Genomic DNA, 25,618 nt, shown 5'->3' on the forward strand with positions numbered 1-25,618 from the left:
TAGATTTTTTTTTAAAGATTTTATTTATTTATTTATTTATTTATTTATTTATTTATTTATTTATTTATTTAACAGGGAGAGACACAGCGACAGAGGGAACACAAGCAGGAGGAGTGGGAGAGGGAGAAGCAGGCTTCCCGCAGAGCAGGGAGCCCGATGCGGGGTTTGATCCCAGGACCCTGGGATCCTACCTGAGCAGGCAGATGCTTAACAACTGAGCCACCGAGGCGCCCCACCAATAGATTGATAAATGATAAATCACACAGTAACAAAGATCCTTCTGAGATCAACAGAAACGTTGATGGGATACCATCCAAAAGTTAATGGCCCAGATCCACTTCTGGAATGGATGAGGAGTAAGGAGCTTACCAGAGAAACAATCAAAACCAGAAAAATTATAAAAGCACAATCATTTAAAATTTCTAGAAATCATCCTAAGGGCAAACGAACAACCTTTCGCAACTGTAATTAGTCCTTACTTACAGAGCAGAGGTTTTACTCCAGGTGAGGAGGGCTGAGAACAAGTGGCCCCAATCACCCTTGCCCCAGCTCAGTTTTAGGGTAGAAGTTCCACACCAGGAGGGGTAAGCCAAGAAGATCAGAGACTACTGTTCCACCAGTTGCCCTACTCATAAAACAGGGGTGTCACTCCAAAAAAAGTGGGCCACCATCACTGTCCTTAGTTTCAGAGCAGTGGCTCAGAGATTTTGCCCAGGGATAGATGCAGGCCATGAAAACAGAGTTTTAAAGCTCTCTCCAAAATAAGTAATTTTATTTAGAACACAGTATAGAAAAGTTCAAGATTAAGGGTGCTCTTGAAACAGGTAAGAAAGTAAGAGGAGGCTCATAACTCTCCACGAGAAACAAGATAAATGGCAGGCCACATCAGTAAAGAATTAGAAATGACTGGATTTATCAATTATGAAACAAAACAAAACAAAAAATATCCCAGGAAAATGGGATTTTTTACCAGAGAGAACCAAGGAAAGAGACAGCTAAGAAGAGTCATTCTGGGGTAAGAACAAACTTCAAAGAATGGCCTCAAAAACCTACTGAAGCAAAGGGGTCAGAATTTAATTGGATCAGACTATGGAGTAATTTGTGTCCTTAAACCTTATCAAAAACAATAGAGCATTCCATTGGCAATTGGTGAAGCTCAACAGATGTGTGGTGTGAGACACCAACAGAGGCAGACAGCATAACAAAGATCAAGAAAGACAGTCAAAAAGAGCTCTGCTATAAATACTGTTACTACATGGTGACCATGTGCATGGACAAATCCAAACCCTTACAGGAGTATTATCAGACGCTTGACACAATGGGGGAAACAGACCTCACTAAAATAGTCTTGCTATATAATTAAACAAACAAGCAAACAAAAACAAAAAGTCCTGGAAGAGAGGATCAGTACCTAGAGTTGATATGCTATTGAAAATGTCAAGTTTTCAACAACAAAAAAACTACAAGACATGCAAAAAACATTAAAGTATGACCCAAACACAGGGAAAAAAAGTGAATAGAAACTAACTTGTGAGCGAGCCCAGATGTCATACCTAATAAAGACTTCAAAGGAGCAAGTAAAATATGTAATATGTTCAAAGAACCAGAGCAAAGTATGATGACAACATTTCAACAGATATAGAATATTAATAGATAGAAATTATTAAAAAAGAACCAAATGGAAATTCCAGAGTTGAAAACATAATGATTGAAATGAAAAATTCAGTACAGGGACTCAATAGACTTGAACCGGCAGAAGAAAAAAAATAAATGAATGTGAAGATAGATCAACAGAGATTTTGTACTCTCAAGAATAGAGAAAAAAATAAAGAGAAATTAATAGAGCCTCAGAGAAATGTGGGACACCACCAAACACACCAACATATGCCTAATTGGGAGTAACAGAAGGAGAAGGAAAAAGGACTTGAAAAAATATTCAAAGAAACAACAGCTGGAAACTTCCTGAAGTGTGCATGAAATAGTCTCCAGGATAGACCATATCTAGAGAATAAAAAAATCCTCAATAAATTTAAAAGAACTGAAATTGTACAAAGTATGTTCTCTAATCATAATGGAATGAAATTAGAAATGAAAAACAGGAAAAATTGGTAAATTAAAAAACATGTAGATATTAAACAACACATTCCTCAATAACCAGTGGGTCAAAGTAGAAATCAAAAGGGATATTAGAAAATATTTTAGGATGAATTAAAATAAGATACAACATACCAAAACATATGAGATGAAGATAAAGCTGTGCTTTGAGGGAAATTATAACTATAAGCATCAGTATTAAAAAAGAAGAAAGATCTCAAATTGATAACCTAAACTTCTACCTTAAGACAATGGAACAACAAAAGAAACTAGGGGTGTCTGGGTGGCTCAGTCAGTTAAGCGTCTGCCTTCGGCTCAGGTCATGATCCCAAGGTCCTGCTCAGTGGGGAGCCTGCTTCTCCCTCTTTCTCTGTAGCTCCCTTTGCATGTGCTTGCTCTCTCTCTCTCTCTGTCAAATAAATAAATAAAATCTTAAAAAAAAAGAAACTATACTAAAAAATAAAAATGAGAGTGGAAATAAATGAAATGGAGTATGGACAAAATAGAGAAAAATCAATGAAACTAAAATTTGGTTTTTTGAAAAGATCAGCAAAATTGTCAAGCCTTTAGCTAGAATAATCAACAAAATAGAGAGAAGACTCAAATTATCATGGTGGAAATGAAGGAGAAGACATTATTACTGACCTGCAGAAAAAAAGAGTATAAGGGAATACAAAGTCAAAAAATTAGATAACTTAGATGAAATGGACAAATTCTGAAGAGACATAAACTTATTTCAAGAAGAAATAAACTGACTCAAGAAGAAATAGAAAATCGGGGTGCCTGAGAGGCTCAGTCGTTAAGCGTCTGCCTTCGGCTCAGGTTATGGTCCCAGGGTCCCGGGATCGAGCTCCACATTGGGCTCCCTGTTTGCGGGAAGCCTGCTTCTCCCTCTCCCACTCCCCCTGCTTGTGTTCCCTCTCTTGCTGTGTCACTCTCTGTCAAATAAATAAAATCTTAAAAAGAAAATTAGAAATAGAAAATCTGAATAGTTCTACAGCAAGTAGAGACTGAATTAGCAATTTAAAAACTTCCCACAGGGGTGCCCGGGTGGCTCAGTTGTTAAGCATCTGCCTTCGGCTCTGGTCATGATCCCAGGGTCCTGGGATTGAGGCCCACATCGGCTCCCTGCTCAGCGGGAAGCCTCTTTCTCCCTCTCCCACTCCCCCTGTGTGTGTTCCCTCTCTTGCTGTGTCTCTCTCTGTCAAATAAATAAATAAAATCTTTAAAAAAATAAAAACAAATAAAAACTTCCCATAATATATCAATGTAAGTTTATCAATTATAACAAATGTACAATTCTGGTGGGGGATGTTGGTAATGGGGGAGCATATGCATATACAGGAGCAGTAGGTATTTGGGAAATTTCTGTATTTTGCCTTCAATTTGCTGTGATGTGAACCTAAAACTGCTCTAAAAAAATTAAATCTAAAACAAAACACTTCTCACAAGTAAAAGCCTAGGCCCAGATGGCTTCACTGGTGATTTCTGCCAAGCGTTTAAAGAAGAGTTTATACTAATTCTTTACGAACTCTTCTAAAAAGTAGAAGAGGAGAGAGCATTTCTCATCTCATTCTGAAGCCATTATTAATCTGATAAAAATTAGACAATGACATCACAAGAAAAGAAAACTACAGATCAATCTCTCTTATGAATATAGACACAAACATCCTCAATTAAGTAGCAGGAAACCAAATCTAGCAACATATAGAAAGGATCATACACCATGACTATGTGGAATTTATCCCAGGAATGTAAGGTTGGTTCAACATCCAAAATCAATTAATTTAATATACTATATCAGTAGAATAAAGACAAAGCACATGTCATTATCTCAACAGACACAGAATAAGCATTTGACAAAATCCAACACCTCTTGATGATAAAAATATGCTACAAACTAGGGGTGTCTGGGTGGCTTAGTTGGTTAAGTGTCTGCCTTCAGCTCAGGTCATGATCTTGGGGTCCTGGGATCAAGCCCTGTGTAGGGCTCTCTGCTCAGCAGGGAGCCTGCTTCTCCTTCTCCCTGCCCCCCCATACTCTCTCCTGCTATCTCTCTTTCAAATAAATAAATAAAATCTTTTAAAAAATACTCTACAAATTAGAATTAGAGAAGGGAGCTTCCGCAAACAATAAAAAGCATCTATTAATAACCCACAGCTCATATCATAATTAACAGTGTAACAATGAGTGCTTTCTTCCTGTATTAGGAAAAAGACAAAGGATATCCACTCTTAACACTTCTATTCAACATTGTACTGGAGGTTCTAGCCAGGAAACTAGGTAAGAAAATGAAATATAAGGCATCTAGATTAGGCATAAGTAAAACTATCTCTATTTCAGATGATATGGTCTTATATGTAGAAAATCCAAAGGAATTCTCTAAGAAACTATAAAAATTTATAAATGAGTTCAGCAAAGTTGCAGGACAAGATCAATTTAAAAAATCAGTCACTTACTCTACATTAACAATGAACAATATGAAATGACATTAAGAAACAATTCCATTTAAAATTGTATCAGAGGAATAAAATATTTAGGAATATATTTAGCAAAAGAAGTATAAAATTACATTCTAAAAACTACAAAAGATTATTGCAGAGAATTAAGACTTAACTAAATGGAAATACATGTCATGTTCATGGATGAACATGAGCCTTAATACTGTTAAGAGGCAACATTCCCCAAATTGATCTTTAGAGTAAATTCAATCTCTATCAAAATCACAGCTGGCTTCTTTGTAGAAATTGACAAGCTGAACATAAAAGTTTTTTGGGGATTGAAGGGACCCAGAATAGCCAGGACAAACAACCTTGAAAAAGAAGGACAAAGTTGGAGAACTTAATTCCTTATAGTAATCATCACAAAACTGCAGTAATTAAGACAGTGTGGTACTGGCATAAAGATAGACATAGATCAATGGAATCCACTTGAAAATCCAAAAACAAACCCTCATATTTTATGGTCAGTTGTTTTCAACAAGAATGCTAAGGAAATTCAAAGGTGGAAAATAAACTTTCCAAATAGAGCTATGACAAACAGATATCCATATACAACTGTATATTATTTTATAGGATTATTAGAGAATACAAGTGAAGTCTAAGAATGAAAACAGTTCTATCACTCAAACACAACTCACTGTTAAACTGTTGATTTCTGCATATCTTCTTCCAGAATTTTACCTATGCTTTTTCTTATAAAGCACTGATAATACTGTACCTAAATTTTATGCATTTTTAACAAAAAAGCCCATGTGTCAACAGTCTTTGCAAATATTATGTGTAATAATATCATAATATTGCCCTGTAATTTGCTGATTACCATTCACTACTCTTTATCATTTAGGTTCTTTCCAAATTTAATTATTATAAAAAATCTTGCAAATTTCCTTGGGATAAGGCTTTTTCTACACTTCTTTGGAATGGTTTTTAGAAATTGGGTCAAGGATAATAATATCTTCAGGCTTTTGGTATACATATATATCTTAACTACTTTCTAAGAGTTGTACCAATTTACATCTACCAGCAGTGTAAAAAAATACAGTTGACCCTTGAACAACATGAGGGTCAGGGGTACTGACTCCCTGCATAGTTGAATATCCATTTATAACTTCTGACTCCCAAAAAACTTTACTAATAGCTTATTGTTGACTTGAAGCCTTACAGATAACATAAAGTCAATTAATACATATTTTGTATTTTTTTTTTAAAGATTTTATTTATTTATTTGAGAGAGAGAATGAGACAGAGAGCATGAGAAGGGGGAGGGTCAGAGAGAGAGGCAGACTCCCTGCTGAGCAGGGAGCCCGACGTGGGACTCGATCCAGGGACTCCAGGATCATGACCTGAGCCGAAGGCAGTCGCTTAACCAACTGAGCCACCCAGGCGCCCCTACATATTTTGTATTTTATGTATATTATATACTGAATTCTTACAATAAAGTAAGCTAGATAAAAGAGAATGTTACCAAGGAAATCATAAGGAAGAGAAAATACATTTACAGTACTGTACTATATCAGAAACAATCTGCATGTAAGTGGACCCATGCAGTTCAAATCCATTTGTTCAAGGTTCAATTGTTCCTGCTTCTACAGACCTTCACAAACATACCTCATTTTCATGAGCATTATCATCTTTAAAAGTATTTAGAGCATGAATCTCAAATACTACTTACAACCTATATTGGAAGAAGAACTCATTAGAAGTTTAGTGATGGGGGTAATATTAATATTTGCTATAAAGGTTTTACATAACAGCAAAGGAAACAATCAACAAAACTGAAGGCAACCTACAGAATGGGAGAAGTTATTTGCGAATGACATATCAGATATGGGTCTAGTATTCAAAATCTATAAAGAACTTATCAAACTCAACACCCAAAAATTAAATAATCCAGTTAAGAAATGGGCAGAAGACATGAACAGACATTTCTCCAAAGAAGACATACGAATGGCCAACAGACACATGAAAAAATTCTCAACATCACTCATCATCAGGGAAATACAAATCAAAACCACAATGAAGTACCACCTCACACCTGTCAGAATGGCTAAAATTAACAACTCAGGAAACAATGTTGGTGAGGATGCAGAGAAAGGGAGACATTTTTACACTGTTGGTGGGAATGCAAACTGGTACAGCCACTCTGAAAAACAGTATGGAGGTTCCTCAAAAAGTTAAAAAGAGAGCTACCCTACGACCCAGCAATTGCACTAGTAGGTATTTATCCAAAGGATACAAAAATATACTGATTTGAAGGGGCAGGCACATACAGTCCAGTGTTTATAGCAGCACTATTAACAATAGCCAAATTATGGAAAGAGTCCAAATATCCATAGACAGATGAATGGATAAAGATGTGTTTATATTACTCAGCCATAAAAAAGAATGAAATCTTGCCATCTGCAATGACATGGATAGAACTAAAGAATATTATGCTAAGCGAAATAAGTCAGTGACAGAAAGATACCATATGATTTCACTCATGTGGAATTTAAGAAACAAAACAGATGAACACAGGGGAAGGGAAAGAAAAATAAAATAAGATAAAATGAGAAAGGGAGTCAAACCCTAAGAGACTCTTAATTATAGAGAACAAACTGAGGGTTGATGGAGGGGTGGGGGGGTGTGTCTAAATGGATGATAGGTATTAAGGAGGGCACTTGTTGGGATGATATATGTAAGTGATGAATCACTACATTCTACTCCTGAAACCAATACTGCACTATATGCTAACTAACTTGAATTTAAATTAAGTATTGGGAGAAAAACAAACAAACAAAAAACAAAAGAAAACAAAAACATAAAACAAACAAACAAAAAAAGGTTTTGCATAGTTTTATGAGATTAATGTACCATACCTTACATAAGAGTCAAGGTAATTTTTCTTATTCTGGAAAAGAATGTGTTTGTATCAGTCAGATCAAATAAATATTTTGGCCACATCTACAAGGCACTGTAGTAGAAGTGGGAGAATGTGATGGAAAGATATAAGCACAAAAATAGTTCAATAACAATACGAGACTTAAATAAATTTCAGAAAATAGCATAAGGTCTCAAGGTTGGTACAAAATTATTTGTCAAAAAAGCAACATGTGGGTGTTTATGTAAGTGACTAACCACTAAATTCTAATCTAGAAACCAATATTGCACTATATGTTAACAAAATTTAAATCAAAAACAAAAGCAACATGGAAAACGAAGCTTCTAGAAGTTCAGAGGAGAGAGAAATCACTTCAAGTTAGGATGAGATTTATTTTCTAACCACAGAACTTAGTACATATATAGGAAACCTAGAAAAGTTTTTGTCTTAACATCATTCAAAAGTCTTTAAACAATAAATGTCAGAATTTTAAAAATTCTGATGTTTAATTAATGTTTCTAACATTGACCATTAATATGCGCATTAATAGCTTTCATTTCTAGATTACTGTTTTTTCTCTTTTCATTATTTCTACTTCAAGACTCGCTTCTAACAAATTAGCTTGTGATAGATGGTACTGAATTCACCCCTGCAGGGAGTGGTTAATTGTACCTGTGGTTCATCTAGTCCTGTCATCAGGGCTTTCTTTTCCTTGGTATGGATTTGTGCTTGGGGTATCTATTATAATGTAATAGTGAGTCGACTGGCACTGCATTCTTTAGTCTAATATCTATCACACAGAAAAATATCTTTCTTGGGAATTAGAATATTATTTATGTTAAATAAATATCACTATCAACACTGATGGCCCAGTTTAGTCAATGCTCTGGATGAATTTCCATTTTACTACTTTGAAGAAATCAATTCACTTTTATGCAATGTCTGATGTTTACACACACATGTGCACACACACAAAACACATTTTTATGGTACTTTTAAGAAACAGTTGATGAGTTTTTTTAAGATGGGGAAGCTTTTACATTAAACTTGAAAAGCTTCAGAATTTGCCACCCAGAATTTGCCCAGCCACTGTTCTATATCTGAATACAAAAGACAAAACAGAGAGTTCCCATTATCTGAATATTCATCATGCAAACAAAAGTTCTCATATCATAAAATACTGATTAATTTATACATCACTCATTAATTGTTCTTACTCAATTATTCTTCCCTCCTCAACACTAAAAAGCCTGTCTTTACCTATTATGATAAAAGTTTTATTAGTTGGTCTTTCCTTCATCATTGGATGTTGCAAATGTGTCTATTCTTTTAGGATTCTATTTATGGCTATAAATAATATAATGAAATTGACCATAATATAATATAAATTGACTCAAAGTAAATATCAAGGAAAAATGCAGGATTTCATGAGGCTAGCGAAAGTGGTATTTGAGTACTATTCAAATTGTACATAAAGCCAGTTGGAACAGTTAAGAAGTGAAATAGAGAAAATCAGCAAGGATTATGACTCAACAGGTGCTCCAAAGGAGAATAATTTGAATATCAAAGATTGGGGAGACTCTTGGGAATATTGAAAAAACAAACAAAAAAAGACACTGAATATTTTTACAAAAAAGAATCCTCTTTAAAATCATCCTAGAAAGTTAAACATTAAGAGTTGGATGTTATATTGTGTTATCAACTGTGTTAGAAATAACAAAAAAGAAAATTAAAATGTCATTCATTCTTTATTGATTTTCATTATTCCTACAGTTAAAATTATAACCTGTATTTAAATAGCCTTTGGTTTAACACTTTTCATAATAAAGTCCCACTAAACCTTCCCTTTCTACTCCCATGCTCCTACTACTTACTACACATCTTTCGTTTCTACTTCATTTAGATTCCTTGTCCTGGTATTAATTATTCTTAGACAGCAACAATAATAATAGAGGACAGTCATAAAAAGAATTTTGATTCTTAAAAATGAACAAATAGATTAAATGAATTCCTTCTTAACATAGATGTGAACCTTAATTTCACGTGTCTATAAACAAAGCATTCCATAGTTCTAGTACAGTGTTAACAAAGAAAGCAATCATCATCCTCAATCTTTGTTTATACCATGAGAGATTTCAATGCAGAATATAGGGTACTGGATGAACAAAGTAACTAAAGCTCACCTAAATAAACAGAGGTCTGCAAAGTCTGGGAGATTAAAATCAATGAAAAGTTATATGGTAAGTCAGCTCATCAGCTTAGGGGTCGAAATACAGAAGAAGTATGATCATAACTCTGATTAACCTTGCCATAATATTTCTCAGCAACTAAGTCTTTTTAAAGATATATATATGAAAAGTCAAATGACATGGATATGGAATAATCAAACTATCACATGAAAAGCAAGGATCATTTGGAAAGTGACAAAAATCAATGATAATTTTCCAAGATGATAGGAAAATATATTCATTTATTTAGAGGAGAAAAAAAACTATGTTAAATAGTCCAACTGTTAAATAAAATGTCAGATTTCATGTCTGTAAGAACAAATACTTTAATCATAATAACTACTTTTTTATTGAAATATTATTGGTACATACTATATGGAAACTTGAGAATATGGATAATAGAAATAAGTGTTGGCTGATGTTTAAACAATTAAAACTTTAACTGAAGTATATAGTATTCAGAAGAATAAGTGGGAAAAAAATGAGTGAAGTGGCCAGGTATAAAAATGTAGTGAATCAGATAGAGGACATATACCAATTAACAGTTGCCATACGATAATATGGGTGATTGTGGCCAGATATTCTGATTATACAAGCAATGTCAGATGTGAATTTTAATGTAAAATTCCCTAATTTTGAAAGATTATGTGACACAAATGACATAAGTCTGCTTGCTGAATCTGACTTGTAGGCCAGTGGTTTTGCAAATCTAGAATAAAGTAATGCTATTTTGGTTATGTATAGTTGATTTACATTTATAGTCAAGAAAATGTTTCAAATACTTTAGTCCAATTTTCTCATATCAATCCTATTAATATCATTCTTTCTTTTAGTAAGTTTACAAATGGAAATAGAAAATTTTAAGATCTTCTTAATCATGCTTTCATTTCCAAATGTCTTGGCATTGGATAGGAAGCAGAAAAGAGAAGTTAAGTATGCATTCAGACTTGTGAATATTTAGTGAAGAACAATTACAATCTCAAAGATACACAACTACAATCTAGGCTTCTTTTTTTTGTTTTCTTTCAGTTATCCCTTAGTTATTCAGAATGACAGAGTGCTGTAAACTGAGCTATTTGTTTCAGGAGCAGATGGGAAAAGTAGCTGCTTTAAAATGTGATTAAAATACGAGGCCTCTGTTTAGTATTTATTTTTCTTTTTAAGCTTCAGATTTTAGGCTTAAGCAACTTTAATCAAGGGAAGAAGGACCAGACAGCTGCTCTAGCCCTAGTCTAATGCTTATGTCTCTGCATGGGAAATGCTGTAACAACAAACAAACAATAAGAGCAAATAGACAATCGACTCTACCTTTTGCCAAAGCTGTGAGAAGAAGTCACTCATATATTGTTGGGCGGAGTCCAGTGTGGGTGTACAATCTTTATGGAGAGTAACTAGCCAATACTTATTAAAATTAAAAATGCATTTGCTATTTTGTATTCTGGTTATAGTGATGGTTATGCAAATCTATGATATGAATGTGTTAAAATTTATAGACTGGTACATCAAAACAAAGAAGTCAGTTTTACTGTATAATAATTTTTTTAAAAGAGCAAGTGAGCCTACTATACTAGTATAACCTAGTAACAGGGCTGTGGCCACTTTCAGGTTAATAATTACAGCACCTTAAAGGTGGGCAATGCTGACAGTTCCCATCCATTATCTCATCTGATTTTATAATTACCCAATTAACATAGAGACTGGTCTCCAATATTTGCAGGAGAGTACACACCAAGGCTCCATGAGAGGGGAAGTGACTTGCCTAAAGCCACATGGCAATGGAATAATGAAGCCCAGGCCAAATCCAGGTCTGCCTGCACAATTTGAAACTGGCTCTATCCCTAGTGCCCCCACTCTCTGTTGCTCTGAGATGGTTGAAACAATAAAGGTTTTTTTTTTTTAACACATTAACTCTTTGACCCAGTAATCCTGCTTTGGAAATTTAACCTACAGATATCCTACACATGCACAAAACAATAATACTCAATTTTTTCACTGTAGCAGTGTTTATACCACCAAAGATTGAAAGTAACTCAAATGTTCCTCCACAAGGGGCTGATTAAATAAACTATGACATACTTCCAATGGAAAACCATGTGGCTCTAAACAGGAATAAAGAATATTAAACAAAAACAAAACAAACAAAAAGTCCCCTAGAACTCCAAGATAAGTTGTTCAGCAAAAAAAAAAAAAAAAAAGCAAAGTACAAAACAAAATATATTGTATGCTACAATTTGTGTAGGAAAGGTGAGAATATATCTGTATCTGTATCTATCTGTGTTAGTATGTTGTGTGTACAAACAAACACAAAAGAGTACACAAGAAACTAGTTAATAGATTTGACCAGAATGGGCTGGTGGCAGGAGAAGATGGAGACAGGGTGGAAGCAAGATTCTCGGTGAGTTCTTTTTACTATTGATTTGAGTTTTGAACCATATGTGAAAAGTTAAGAAGACAGTTAAGAAAGAAAGGGATTATAGGCAGCTGAGTGGAGCTGTAAGTTTATGTGCTAACCTTTTGCTTTGCTCCCAGAAGCAGCAATTTTACTTTAACCTTTCTCCTGGCTCTAGCAAGAACAAAGCTTGTTCTACCTAGAGTAGTTTTTGCTACATGTGAGTCTGACGAAGGAAGGGGAAATCTGTATTGGGGACTTAGGTGGAGAACACATTTATTGTGACTTACAAAGAGCCATCAACTAAGGATAAGCAGCTTAGTTCCTAGATTTGTTCAGAACAGTCCGCTAAAGATATATATTAATTTTATCTGAATAGGGAAGGAAAAACTTGCTCAACTGACTTCAGAACTAAAATTAGAATTCCTTTATTTCAGTTTCAAATTGCTAAGAACTAAATATTGTATGCTGTGTTTGAAAGAGCAAAGGATTCTAAAATCTTGGTCTCAGCAGTTAAACTGTCAAATACAAATTCTAGATAATCTATATCTACTTCACTGCCATCCCGGAAGAATCATTCTTCATAGAACCCTCACTGAGAATGTTTCCTTATTGTAGAAAGTACAGAATGATTTGTAAGTGATACAAACTTTTCAGGCTCAGGGTTACCTGCTTTCCATAGAAGCTCTGTAAAGCTGCTATAAATGGTGATAAGCAATCATAGCTTATATTTCTAGGGTGATTTGCAGTGTACAGACTGAATTCTCATATCTTATTTCATTTCATCTTTACACTCTGGTATGTGGGTATTATTAGCTCTGTTTTATAAATTAAGAAACTGAAGTTCAGAGAAGTGAGGTGATTGGATAAGATCCTACCTGCAGGGGCACCTGGGTGGTTCAGTTGGTTGAGCATCCTACTCAGGTCATGATCTCAGGGTTGTGGGACCCAGCCCCACATCTAGCTCTGCGCTCAGTGCAGAATCTCATTGTCCCTCTCCCTCTGCTCCTTCCCCGCTGCTCGTGCTCTCTTTCTATCTCTAGAATAAATAAATAAAATCTTAAAAAAAAAAAAAGATCCAACCTCCAGAGATTGGCAGAGGCTAGACTGGAACCCAGATCTGATTCTGAGATCAACTGTCTATTTTCACACAGTTTTATATATATATATATATATATATATATATATATATATATATATATAATTATCAATGCCTGCCATAAATACATACATGACTAGTTTAGAGATAACTAATGATAGTTATATCTGTTGAGAAGGTTAAGTCTTAAAGTTGGTCTGTAAGGTAAAAATATCCAATAGTCAAAAATACCTTTGGAGATAATTTAAATCACCCATCAAATAAAAAACATATAGTGTGGGTAGCTTAAAAACCCTGGTTATATTAAATTTCAAAGTTCAAATTAATATATCACATACACTAGAGTATGTACCTAAATATAATATTACGTTACATGTATTTCACAAAAGAGAATGATAATAGGTGAATAGGTGAATTTCTACAACTAAATGTAAATATAATGCAACTCCATTGTACAAATAATAGCTAACATTCACCGAGAGCTTATTGTGAGTCACATATTATGCTAATGTTTTATATATTACCATATTTAATCCTTTACAGATGTGTACGACGTAGATCCAAACTCATAAATACAGATGAGGAAACAAAAGTCTTTGAAAGTTTGAGTCACACAGGAAGTAAATACCAATGCCATGATTTAAACCCATTCATCTTGAGTCTAGAAGTCAGACCCCTGGAATATGAATTGGTGTTCATATTCTTTTTTGGATGCACATAACTGTGCATTAAATAAGGCAACAGAAAGAATCATATATATCAAAGATAATAAGTTTGACAAAGATTTATAACCTAATTTCCAAATTCTTTTTTTTTTTAGATTTTATTTATTAGAGAGAGAGAATGAGAGAGAGGGAGAGAGAGAGCATGAGAGGGGGGAGGGTCAGAGGGAGAAATAGACTCCCTGCCGAGCAGGGAGCCCAATGCGGGACTCGATCCCAAGACTCCAGGATCATGACCTGAGTCGAAGGCAGTCGCTTAACCAACTGAGCCACCCAGGGGCCCCTAATTTCCAAATTCTTATGTGAAAACTATGGCAATAGGACTTCTGGTCAAGATGGCAGTGTGAGTATACATTTTAGAGACTTGTCTGTTTCAAATACTTAGTATTATAAAGTACAGAGAGAAAAAAATTAAAAGATATATGTGTACTAAAAATAAAAATCCTCATGTAACAGAACACAAAGCAGTAAGCGAGCTGACATGGGTTCCAGGTTTGGTATCAGTCAGAGGCACAGTGGCTGACAGTACACAGTAGTAGAGATTAAAAACAACCACCTGGCAAAAGAGTTCAGCCAGTGTCACTGCATAAAATCTGCACTGAGGTATGATTCCCCCAACTCTGAAAAAGAAGTTGGAAAAAAGCTCAGTTAAAGCTTTTATAAACCCAGAGAGCCAGAGGATGTAGACAAAGCCTACCTCTTTTTTTTTTTTTTTTTGATGTGTGATAGTGCCCATTTATTTTTTTTATTAACATATAATGTACTATTTGTTTCAGAGGTACAGGTCTGTGATTCATCAGTCTTACACAATTCACAGCGCTCACCATAGCACAGCCTACCTCTTAAAACTCAGGTCAACCTCACCCTCATCCCCCCACCTCCCTGAGTCAGTGAAAAAAGATGAGATAAGAGAAAAAAATTTCCCCTCAAGATAAGCCTGCAAACTAATTTTCAAAGCACATGAGGAAAACTTAAAGCCAAGAAAGACAAAACCTCAACAATCAGTAGAGTATGTAAACTTAAAAAAGAAAGAAATATGCAAAACAAATACATACACAGAACAATCAGAAAACATCTTAAAATTAAGGCTTTAAGATTCTCAAAAGAAATAGAAGAATAGCATGTATAAAAAGAACAAGAAACTATGAAAAAATCAAAAGAAAAGAATAGATGTAGATGAAAATACACAACAAAAATTTTTGAAAAATATTTAATTAATATTAATAAATATTAAATATTTAATATATTTTGAAAAATATATTAACTGGAAAAGAAAACCCTATAAACACCAGAAATTCTAAACGATATAGTAGAAAAGACAGTAAACTGTAAAACAGGATTGAGAAATTCACAAAGAATAAGATAGTCAGAGGGTCACCTAGCTGGCTCAGTCAGTAGAGCTTGTGACTCTTGATCTTGGGGTTATGAGTTCGAATCCCATGTTGGGTGCAGAGATTACTTAAAAATAAAATCTTTAGGGGTGCCTGGGTGGCACCTTTGGTTAAATGTCTGACTCTTGGTTCTGGCTCAGGTTGTGATCTCAGCATCAGGGAATTGAGCCCTGCGTCGGGCTCTGCCCTCAGCAAGCAGTCTGCCTCAGATTCTCTCTCCCTTGCCCTCTGGCTTCTCCCCCTTGTGCTCTCTCTCTCTCTCTCTAAAATAAATAAACAAAATTAAAAAAAAATAAAAGTAAAATCTTTAAAAAAAGAATAAGATAGTGAGATACAAAGAGATGAAAACTGGGAAAAAGTAGTTAACAGTCATGGGGGATAGATGCTTTAACATATATCCAAACAAAAATTTCAGAAATAGGAGACAGAAGCATGGCAGTTAAGCAATGTTTGAATGTATAATGGTTGAGATATTTCCAGTACAAAAGGTCAATATGATATCTATGATAAAAAGCATCATAATCATTAAATCTATAGAAAGATACATGAAAATAAATCCAAACCTCAAACTTTCGTAGAGCAAGTACAAAAGTCAAGGTTAGTAAGAAAATCTCAATACCATAAGAGAGAGAAAGAAAGAGAAAGAGAAAGAGAAAGAGAAAGAAAGATTACTTGTAAAGGAACAATAATTAAATGGCAGACTTCTCATCTATATCCAAAGATTCTGGAAGATATTAGAGTAATATCTCCAAAGTACTGATGGAAAAATAAGTGCAACCTAAACATTTAAAATGAGCTAAACTACCATTTAGTGAGGCCAAAATAAAGATATTTTTAGGCCTATAAAAACTAAATTATCACTGGACATGTTTGTTGAAATAACAAATTGTTTTTTTTTTAAAGATTTTATTTATTTATTTGAGAGAGAGAGAGAGATAGCAACAGAGAACACGAGTGACAGAGATAGCTTGAGAGAGCATGAGTGGGGAGGAGAAGGAGAAGCAGGCTCCCTGCTGTCAGGGAGCCCAATGTGGGGCTCAATCCCAGGACCCTGAGATCATGACCTAGCCAAAGGCAGACCCTTAACCAACTGAGCCACCCAGGCAACCTGAAATAACTAATCGTTATAGCAAAAGAAACCTTGGACATTGTGGAAAGACATGGGACGTAAGAGATAATTGTGAGCACGGAAATCAAACTAATGTCTCTTTTAAAATAAAATTAACAAAACACAAAGGTGGAATTACAATTCTAAACAAAATTGTTAAGAAAGGTGACAGATAAAATGTGGAGATTATTCAGGGACAGGATACTCTGTTTTTAAATTTCATGAGAAAATACTATAGTATTTATGTATATTAAAAATTTATGGGTAATAATTAAAAGAATCGAAATGTAAATTTGTAGCTTCCAAACCAGCAAAGTGAGGGAAAAAAAGGAGAAAAGGAAAGAAAAAATAAAACCAAAATAAAATGGTAAAAATAGGTCCAAATGTATCTGTGACTATAATAAGCATAAATGTATTAAATTAACTTCTTAAAAGAAATATACTAACAAAATGGGATTAGAAAAATGAACCCAGCTTTATTATGCTCAGGATGGGACACACCTAGAAACAAGTGGTTCAGTGGTATAAAAATAAAAAAGAATGGAAAAGATATTCCAAGCAAGTACTAGCGCAAAGAGAGTATGAATGTAGAAGACTTTAACAAAACCATTAATAAGCTTTTCCAATAGTTGCATATAAAAAACCCAGCACCAGAAAACAGAGCATTCCTATGAAGCATACATATTACTGATGCAATTTCTTTGCTGTTTATTGGTCTGTTCAAGTTTTCTATTTCTTCCTGTTTCAGTTTTGGTAGTTTATCTAGGAATTTATCCATTTCTTTCAGGTTACCCAATTTGTTGGCATATAGTTTTTCATAATATTCTCTTATAATGTTTGTATTTCTGTAGTATTGGTTGTTATTTCTTCTCTTTCATTGTGATTTTATTTATTTGGGTCCTTTCTCTTTTCTTTTTGATAAGTCTGGCTAGAGGTTTATCAGTTTTATTAATTTTTTCAAAGAACCAGTTCCTGGTTTCATTGATCTGTTCTATTTTTTTTTAAGTTTCTGTATTATTTATTTCTGCTCTAATCTTTATTATTTCCTTCCTTCTGTTGGCTTTAGGCTTCACTTGTTGTTCTTTTTCTAGATCCTTTAGGTGTAAAGTTAGGTTGTATATTTGATATTTTTCTTGCTTCTTGAGGTAGACCTATATTGCTATATACTCCCTTCTTAGGACTGCTTTTGCTGCATCCCAAAGGTTTTGAACAGCTGTGTTTTTATTTTCATTTGTTTCCATGTATTTTTTCATTTCCTCTTTGATTTCCTGGTTGACCCATTCATTGCTTTGTAGCATGTTGTTTTGCCTTCATATATTTGTGTTCTTTCCAGATTTTTCCTTGTAATTGATATCTATTTTCATACCACTGTGGTCAGAAAAGATGCTTGATAGGATTTCAATCTTCTTAAATTTATTGGGACTTGCTGGTCTAACATATGATCTTTCTTGTAGAATGTCTGAAGGGAACTTGAAAAGAATGTGTATTCTGCTGTTTTGGAATGGAATATATTTTTTTAAAGATTTTCATTTATTTATTTGAGAAACAGAGAGAGCAAGAGTGGTGGGGGGGCAAAAGGAGAGGGAAAGGGAGAAGCAGACTCCCTGCTGGGCATGGAGCCCAATGTGGGGCTCCATCCCAGAACCCTGAGATCATGACCTGAGCCAAAGTCAGACGCTTAACTGACTGAGCCACCCAGGTGCCCCTGGATGGAATATTCTGTATATATCTGCTAAGTCTATCTGGTCCAGTGTGTCATTCAAAGTCATTGTTTCCTTGTTGATTTTTTGTTCAGATGATCTTTCCATTGTTGTAGGTGAGATGTTAAAGTCCCCTACTATTATTGTGTTATTATCAATTAGTTCCTTTATGTTTGTTATTAATTGTTCTATATATTTGGATGCTCCCATGTTGGGTACATAAATATTTACAATTGTTATATCTTCTTGTTGGATTGTTCCCTTTATGATTATATAATGCCCTTCTTTGTCTTTTTTTATAGCCTTTATTTTATTTATTTATATTTAATTTTTTAAAGATTTTATTTATTCATTTGAGAGACAGAGAGAGTGAGAGGGAGTGCGAGAGAGCACAAGTAGGGGGAGGTGCAGAGGGAGAAGCAGACTCTCTGCTGAACAAGGAGCCCAACATGTGGCTCAACCCCAGGACCCTGGGATCATGACCTCAGCTGAAGGTAGATGCTTAACTGACTGAGCTACCCAGGTGCCCCAACAGTCTTTGTTTTAGAATCTATTTGTCTGATATAAGTTGCTACTCTGGCTTTCTTTTGACATCCATTTGCATGATAAATGTTTCTCCATTCCCTCATTTTCAATCTGCAGGTATCTTTAGATCTAAAAAGAGTCTCTTGTAGGCAGCATATAGATGAGTCTTGTTTTTTTATCCATTCTGACACCCTATAACTTTTGATTGCAACATTTAATCTATTTACTTTAAAGTAATTATTATAGATATGTATTTATTGCCATTTTATTACTTGTTTTGTCATTACTTCTGGAGATATTCTCTGAGCCCTTCTTCTCTTTATCACTTTTAGTCTCCTTTGCTCTCAAAGAGTCCCCTTTAATATTTCTTGCAGGGCTGGTTTAGTGGTCATAAGCTCTGTTAGTTTTTGTCTGGGAAACTCTTTACTTCTTGTATTCTGAATTATAGCATTGCTGGATAGAGAATTCTTGGCCCAGATTTTCCCCATTCAGCACTTTGAGTATATCATGCCACTCCTTTCTCACTTGCCAATTTCTGTTGAGAAATCTCTAGTTAGCCTTATGGGTTTTCCCTTTTAAGTTAAAGACTTCTGTTATGTTGCTGTTTTTAAGATTTTTCTTTATTACTGTTATTTTGCAAATTTAATTACAATATGTTTTGGTGTTGGCCTGCTTTTGTTGATTTTGATGGGAGTTCTCTGTGCCTCCAGGATCTGGAGTATCTATTTCCTGCCCCAGATTCGGAAAGTTTTCTTGAAATAAATTTTCAGCCCCCTTTTCTCTCTCTTCTTTTTCTGGGGCTCCAATAATATGAATGTTATTATGTTTGATGGAGACACTGAGTTCCCCAAGTCTATTCTTGTGTTGCATAATTCTTCTTTCTTTCTTTTGCTTAGCTTCCTAATTTTCCATTATTTTGTCTTCTAGGTCACTAATTCATTCCTCTGCTTCTTCCAGCCTGCTGTTCATTGCATCAAGCCTATTTCCAATCTCATTTATAAGCATACATGAGACAATCATGAAAAATGACAACATCCTAAACTTCAAAATAAGCCTCAATGTCAAAGATTCAGAATTATTTGGAACAGACCTCTGATCATAATGAGTTAATGACTTACATAACAATATAGATGAATCTTGAATGTATTATATTAAGTGAAAGAAGACAAAATCAAAAGGCTATACATGGTATGATTATATTTAATCATCATTAATAATATGAACTACACTCTAGAAAAGGCAAAACTATAAAGACAAAAAACAAACCATTGCTTGCCAGGGACTAAAGGAGAGGGGTTGACGACAAAGGGCACAAGAAAATTTTTGTGGGTGATGGAGGTTCTATAAATTGACTAATGTGGTGGTTGAATGTACAGGTAAATTTGCCAAAACTCAAAACAGCACACTAAAAAGATGATTTTATGTTAACTATATCATAATTAACTTGATTTCAAACACTCTGCTTAATACTTAAAAAAATGATAAAGACATTGCCTCAATGCATTTATTAAATTAGAAAAATGATTAAAAATTGATCAAATGTTTTAATCAAAGAAGTGAGAAAAAAACAGAGTAAATACAGGAAACAAGGAGAGAAATGATGAAGATAATAATGTAAACCAGTCTCTGGCCAGACTGATGAACAAAACAAACAAAAAAACATTATAGGTGAAAAGGGGACTTGATTAAAATACAGTGTATATATAAACCCAGTCTATTAATAACAACTTTAGAACATACTTGATACCTTGGATTAATTAAACAATTTATACATATATATGCATGGGTTATTACTGGTAGAATTCAAGTAAAGGAATGGGTTTTATAAAATGCTTCATAGTGTCATACTAAAACCAAATTTCAATGATCTATATTTGTCTTAAACTCTCAATTATTCAAATATTATCCATCTCTTCAGTCCTAAGGCTTTGAGCTTTTCATAAGCTTTTATCATTTCTCACAACTGGTCTCTAATTGGCTTACCTATATGATTATTGTACATTCAACCATAGCTTACATTTACTTTGTATTTATTCTCAACTGGATTTAACACAATGCTCTATAAATATTGTGAATGACAAATAAAAATTGTTTCTTAAGAGTGATATTGAAAAAAGGGAGACACAATTGTTTTTTGAAGTTTTACAGCTAAGAGTACTTCAGTTGAGTATATTAAAACTAGAGAAAAAACAAACTTTCCCTTTCCTCTTCTCTGGGTTTAAATTTTTAAAGGACCAATACAATCTTAACCAAAATTCTGAATTCCTGATACTGGGTACTTATATAACTGCTCTTTATGATGAGAAAACAAAGAAAAATCATATAAAGAAGGCGTTCCCTCTAAGGAATCATATCAAATATTTCCCTATGAAACAGATATATGTCAAGAAAGAGCAGACCACTTCAAAAAAATCTCTTACATGATAACTAAAGGCAGTGTATAATTCTTTAAAAAAAAATTTTTTTTTTAAAGATTTTATTTATTTATTTGACAGAGAGAGAGATAGCGAGAGCAGGAACACAAGCAGGGGGAGTGGGAGAGGGAGAAGCAGGCTTCCCGCTGAGCAGGGAGCCCGATGTGGGACTAGATCCCAGGACCCTGGGATCATGACCTGAGCCGAAGGCAGACGCTTAACGACTGAGCCACCCAGGCGCCCAGGCAGTGTATAATTCTTGACTGGAACTTAGATTAGAGAAAACAAATTCTATAAAAGGATAGTATCAAAATAATTGGCAACATTTGACTAGAAGACTGCATATTAGATGATAGTATTGTATCAATGTTAAATTTTTTGAGTTCAATAACTAATTTATTGTTGCTTTCTATGCTGTAAAAAATGTCATTTAAAATAAAAAAAAAAAATCAGTTTGACACCAGACTTCTCTCATACAACCATATGTAATAGAAGACAATGGAGCATGCTCAATTAATTTTTAGAAGTAAAAAATTTCTACTCAAGAATTTAAAAGTAGCCTAGATCTATCATTCATTTATAAAGACACAAAAGTATTTCCTAGTCATGCAAGAACCCAGCAACTTTACTATTTATCCTGAAAAAAAAAAATAACCTTACAAAATGCAAAATATTTTAATTAGGAGGAAGCATCAGTAATAAAACAATTAAAACTTTAGGTTTTATGCCTAAGTTAATATGGTTCTAAGATAATACACATGTGAAAATAATCATCTAACAAAATTTAAATAATATAAAAAATAGCAATCTAAATCTAAAAGTCAAAATAGTGCATACATGTGTGCATGCATGTGGGGGGGCAATGCAAAGAATGGGAGGAAGTAAAATTATGGTGAGTCTCTTATTGTACATACAGGGAATTATTACATAATTTTATTCATGACACTGAAAGAAGAATGTAGTACTTGTAGAATAAAAATATAATATAAAACTTCCAAATGTGAGTGAGAATAAAGATCAAGAGAAACTTGGCAGGTGCAGCAAAATATAGGAAGAGAAAAAGAATAGGAAAGAACAAAGAAAGTATTAAAAACAAAGTCCAGCACTAAATACATATGATGAAAGTGAACTTCCCATATCCATAAGGAATATAGGCAAATTTAAGTACTTTCACTTTCCAGGGCATGTATGAGATGAGATAAAGAAAGATAAGAGAAATTTTTTCTAAAAAGAAGTATAAAAAATAGCATAATATAAGAACAAATATATTTTTTCCATACTAACAGTGAGATCATTCAGTTCTTGGTCTAAAAAATAAGACCCTTATTAAGCTTATCTAAAAAACAAAATCCAATTCTTTGCTGTTTTCTATAAGAAAGCAATTCTATGTTATATAAGCAATTCTATGCTTTAAGACTCACATCTTAAAAATTTGTAAGTAAAGTTTAAAATTAAAGAACAGGGAAAGATAAATCAGATGATACAAACCAAAAAGCAAGAGTAGCAACATTAACTGCATACTTGTAGAAATCTAAGCCAAGTATATGATACGGGCAGAGTGAATTACTTTTTTAACTGATTAAAAAGTATAGATCTACAGTAAGAATATATATTTTATGAACTTTATACTACAAATAACATAGAATTGAAATATGAAACAAAGCCTATTTGAAATTCAAGAGGAACATGAAAATATGGAAAATAATTGTTTTGGGAAAATAACTTTTCTCACCCAGTCATTATTACTAATCAAGCATTGAGAAGTAAATTAAAGAATCAACCAACACAATGGATATGCATAATTTTGTATATTACAGAGAACATAATTTTCTTCAAATGTCCATGTAATGTTTATCAAAATTGATTATATTCGATGCCACAATGACAACTTCATTCAACTTCAAAAATTAGAAAATTTATAGGCCAGCCAAAGGACAATAAAACTAGGAACTATTGACTAAAGATAAAAAGATAAATAACACTATCTAGAGACTAAAAATCATTCTCCAAAGAGGAAATAAAGCCATAAATTAGAGATTCCATATTTTAAAAATAACAGTAAAGGTAGTCAAAAGCTCTTGAGATAGGTTTCTGTTATGAAATGATAGGATGAACTCATATTTCTATCTCCTTTCTCTTGAGATCTCATTAAAATACTAGTAAAGAAATAATTTTTAAAGGGAAAAACATAAAATAAGGAAAAAGGATGAGAGGCCACCTATCAATGGAAAAGGGAGTTTAACAACTTCAGAGAGAAGGAAAGTAGAAGGAGTTCTAAGTGGTAAAGCAGAGCAGTAGAGCAGGGGGCCAACCCACTGGAGGAAGCCTGGAAAGGCAGAAAACACCAAGTATGATGGACTTTAGTAGAGAGAGACATAGGGCTGAAAGCAGGAAATAATTGAAAGTCAAAAGACAAAGCTGTGGATTTCCCAACCACTAGTGACCCTAGGATATTCAGCAGACAGTCAACTTCCACCTCTATTTCAATTAAAAAAAAATGAGTTTTCTTCTCCAAAGAAATTTCACACACCATCTGGTATGAATCGGGGTGGCTAGAATGAGAGGCAATGGTCCCTATCAGAGACATCAGCATTTTACATCTAAGGTTTCTAAAACACAACTATTTTCATGAATATTCAGCCAAAGTGAAGCCAGCCAATAAACCAGTCTACACAGAACTCAGAGCCCTTCTATTACTCTATTTAAAATGTAAAGAGGAACCAAAGATCACCAAATACTTGAGGTATATTAGCCACAATGAAGAGAAAAATAAAGACAACAAAAGCGGGGAAACAAAACACTATGAGAAAGTGGAGAATATTTACAGAACATAAAGTAACTTTGAAAAACTGCCAATACATCCATGAAACAAAAACAGGATATCTTTAAGAAAGAATAAGAATGAACCCTCAGAAATTAAATATATGATTACCAAATTCAACAGGGAGTTTGGAAAATAGAATTAAGAAAAAATTTCAAAAAAGAGAATAAAAAGCACAAAAGAGGATATGAGAAAGAGTTAAGAGTTACAGAGGATTGATTCTAAAGGGTTAACATTCAACTAACAGAAGTCTCAGAATGGAAAAAATAGGGACATATACAGGTAAAATTAATCCTAGAAATAATAAAAGTAGCTCCAGAAATAAAAGAGGATATAAAACTTCAGATTAAAGGATCCTGGTATGCCAAGTACAAGAGATTAAAAAAATCCATGACTAGACATATCTTTATGAAATTTTGGACCACTAGGCAAGGAGACCTTAAAGGCTTCCAGTAAGGAGAAACAAGTCACATATCAATCATCTGGTCAGCAATACTGGAAGAAACGGAGCAATGTCTTAAAAGTTGTGAGGAAATGATTTTAAATTTCAGTATCTAGCAAAAGCAGTTTTCAAAGATGGAAGTAGAATAAAGACAGATGTACTGGTATGCAAGGACTTAAAAAGTTAATCTCCTATATATCCTTTCTTGAATGATTACTTAAGCTTTCGCATCTAACCTGGCAAAAGAAGAAAGGAAACCAAGAAGGAGGATGACTTGGGGATCAAAGAAAAACTCTCACTCAGGACACTTGACTAGACGCATGTTTAACTATTAGACTAAAATTTAGCCTAGCAAATGCAAAAAAAAAAAAAGTGACTGAAGGAAAGAAGAGTAATTCAAGGAAGAATATTAAGCAAACCACATGCAAATTATAGTTAAGTTGAATTGTTGATGTATGTTGTCAAAGGAAAATTTAGTAATAATCTATCATGGTTGTGGTTGTATAGAAATGTAAGAGAAAATTCAAGCACCTTAGGGTTTTTGTTTTGTTAGGATGTACTGATTACCTCTATATTTTATTAGAGAATAAAAGTTCAGATATGTGGATGTAGACAAAAATTAAAACAGGAAGCAAAATTTCCAAACCATCAAAAGAAAACCACGATATAAAAGAAAATTAGATCAGTTCAACAGAAAGCAGGAAAAGAAATAAGATGAACAAACATGCAAGAAAGTAATAAGTAGAAAACTAAATAACTACAGGGCAGGAAATAGTGAAAATATATCAACAGTCATATTGCATCCTAGCAAATTTTATTCTTCCATTAAAAGACAAAGACTCTGACTAAAAAGAAAGAAGAAAAGGAAGGAAGGGAGGAATGTGGATGGAATGAAGGAAGGAAGGAAGGTAGAAAATCCAGTGACAAACTAGTTTAAAAAGGCACACTTAAATCAGTATGATGGAGAAATGTTGAAAATCAGAGGATAAAAGAAAAAAGATAAGCCATAAAAATGCTAATAAAAGAAAGCAGGTATCAGAAAAAAACTTTTTAACTGAAGACAAAATCCATTAACTGGAACAAGGATATTAAATTGATAAAACTCAAATTCCAACAAAAACGTGTAAAAACATAATAATCTTGACACCTTGGTCATATTTAGAAAAATATGTTCTATATATATACACACATATGTATACTATTAATATCTATATAAGCAGATACTATTAATATATGCTTCTGTTTATATAAAACTCATTTGCTTATTCTTATTATGCTTGTTTATATAAAACTTCTTATTCTGTATTCTTATTAAAAATATTAA

General features: G+C 33.6%; 1 protein-coding gene across 7 annotated transcripts in view; it reads right to left on the bottom strand.

Moving 5' to 3' along the window:
* The window catches only part of MBD5 (methyl-CpG binding domain protein 5), a 433,945-nt gene that overhangs the window by 156,768 nt on the left and 251,559 nt on the right, over positions 1 to 25,618 (bottom strand). Inside the window, exon 1 of one of the 7 annotated variants that reach the window (XM_081814480.1) lies at positions 12,951 to 13,224. The exons of the other annotated variants lie outside the window; for them this stretch is intronic. The gene's annotated coding sequence lies outside the window, so the exon portion shown is untranslated. Of the gene's footprint in view, positions 1 to 12,950; positions 13,225 to 25,618 lie in introns of those variants that run through there. 7 annotated transcript variants of the gene reach the window in all.

This window comes from Leptonychotes weddellii, chromosome 3, assembly GCF_054177405.1.
Source record: "Leptonychotes weddellii isolate Sample4059 chromosome 3, ASM5417740v2, whole genome shotgun sequence".
NCBI lineage: Eukaryota > Metazoa > Chordata > Mammalia > Carnivora > Phocidae > Leptonychotes > Leptonychotes weddellii.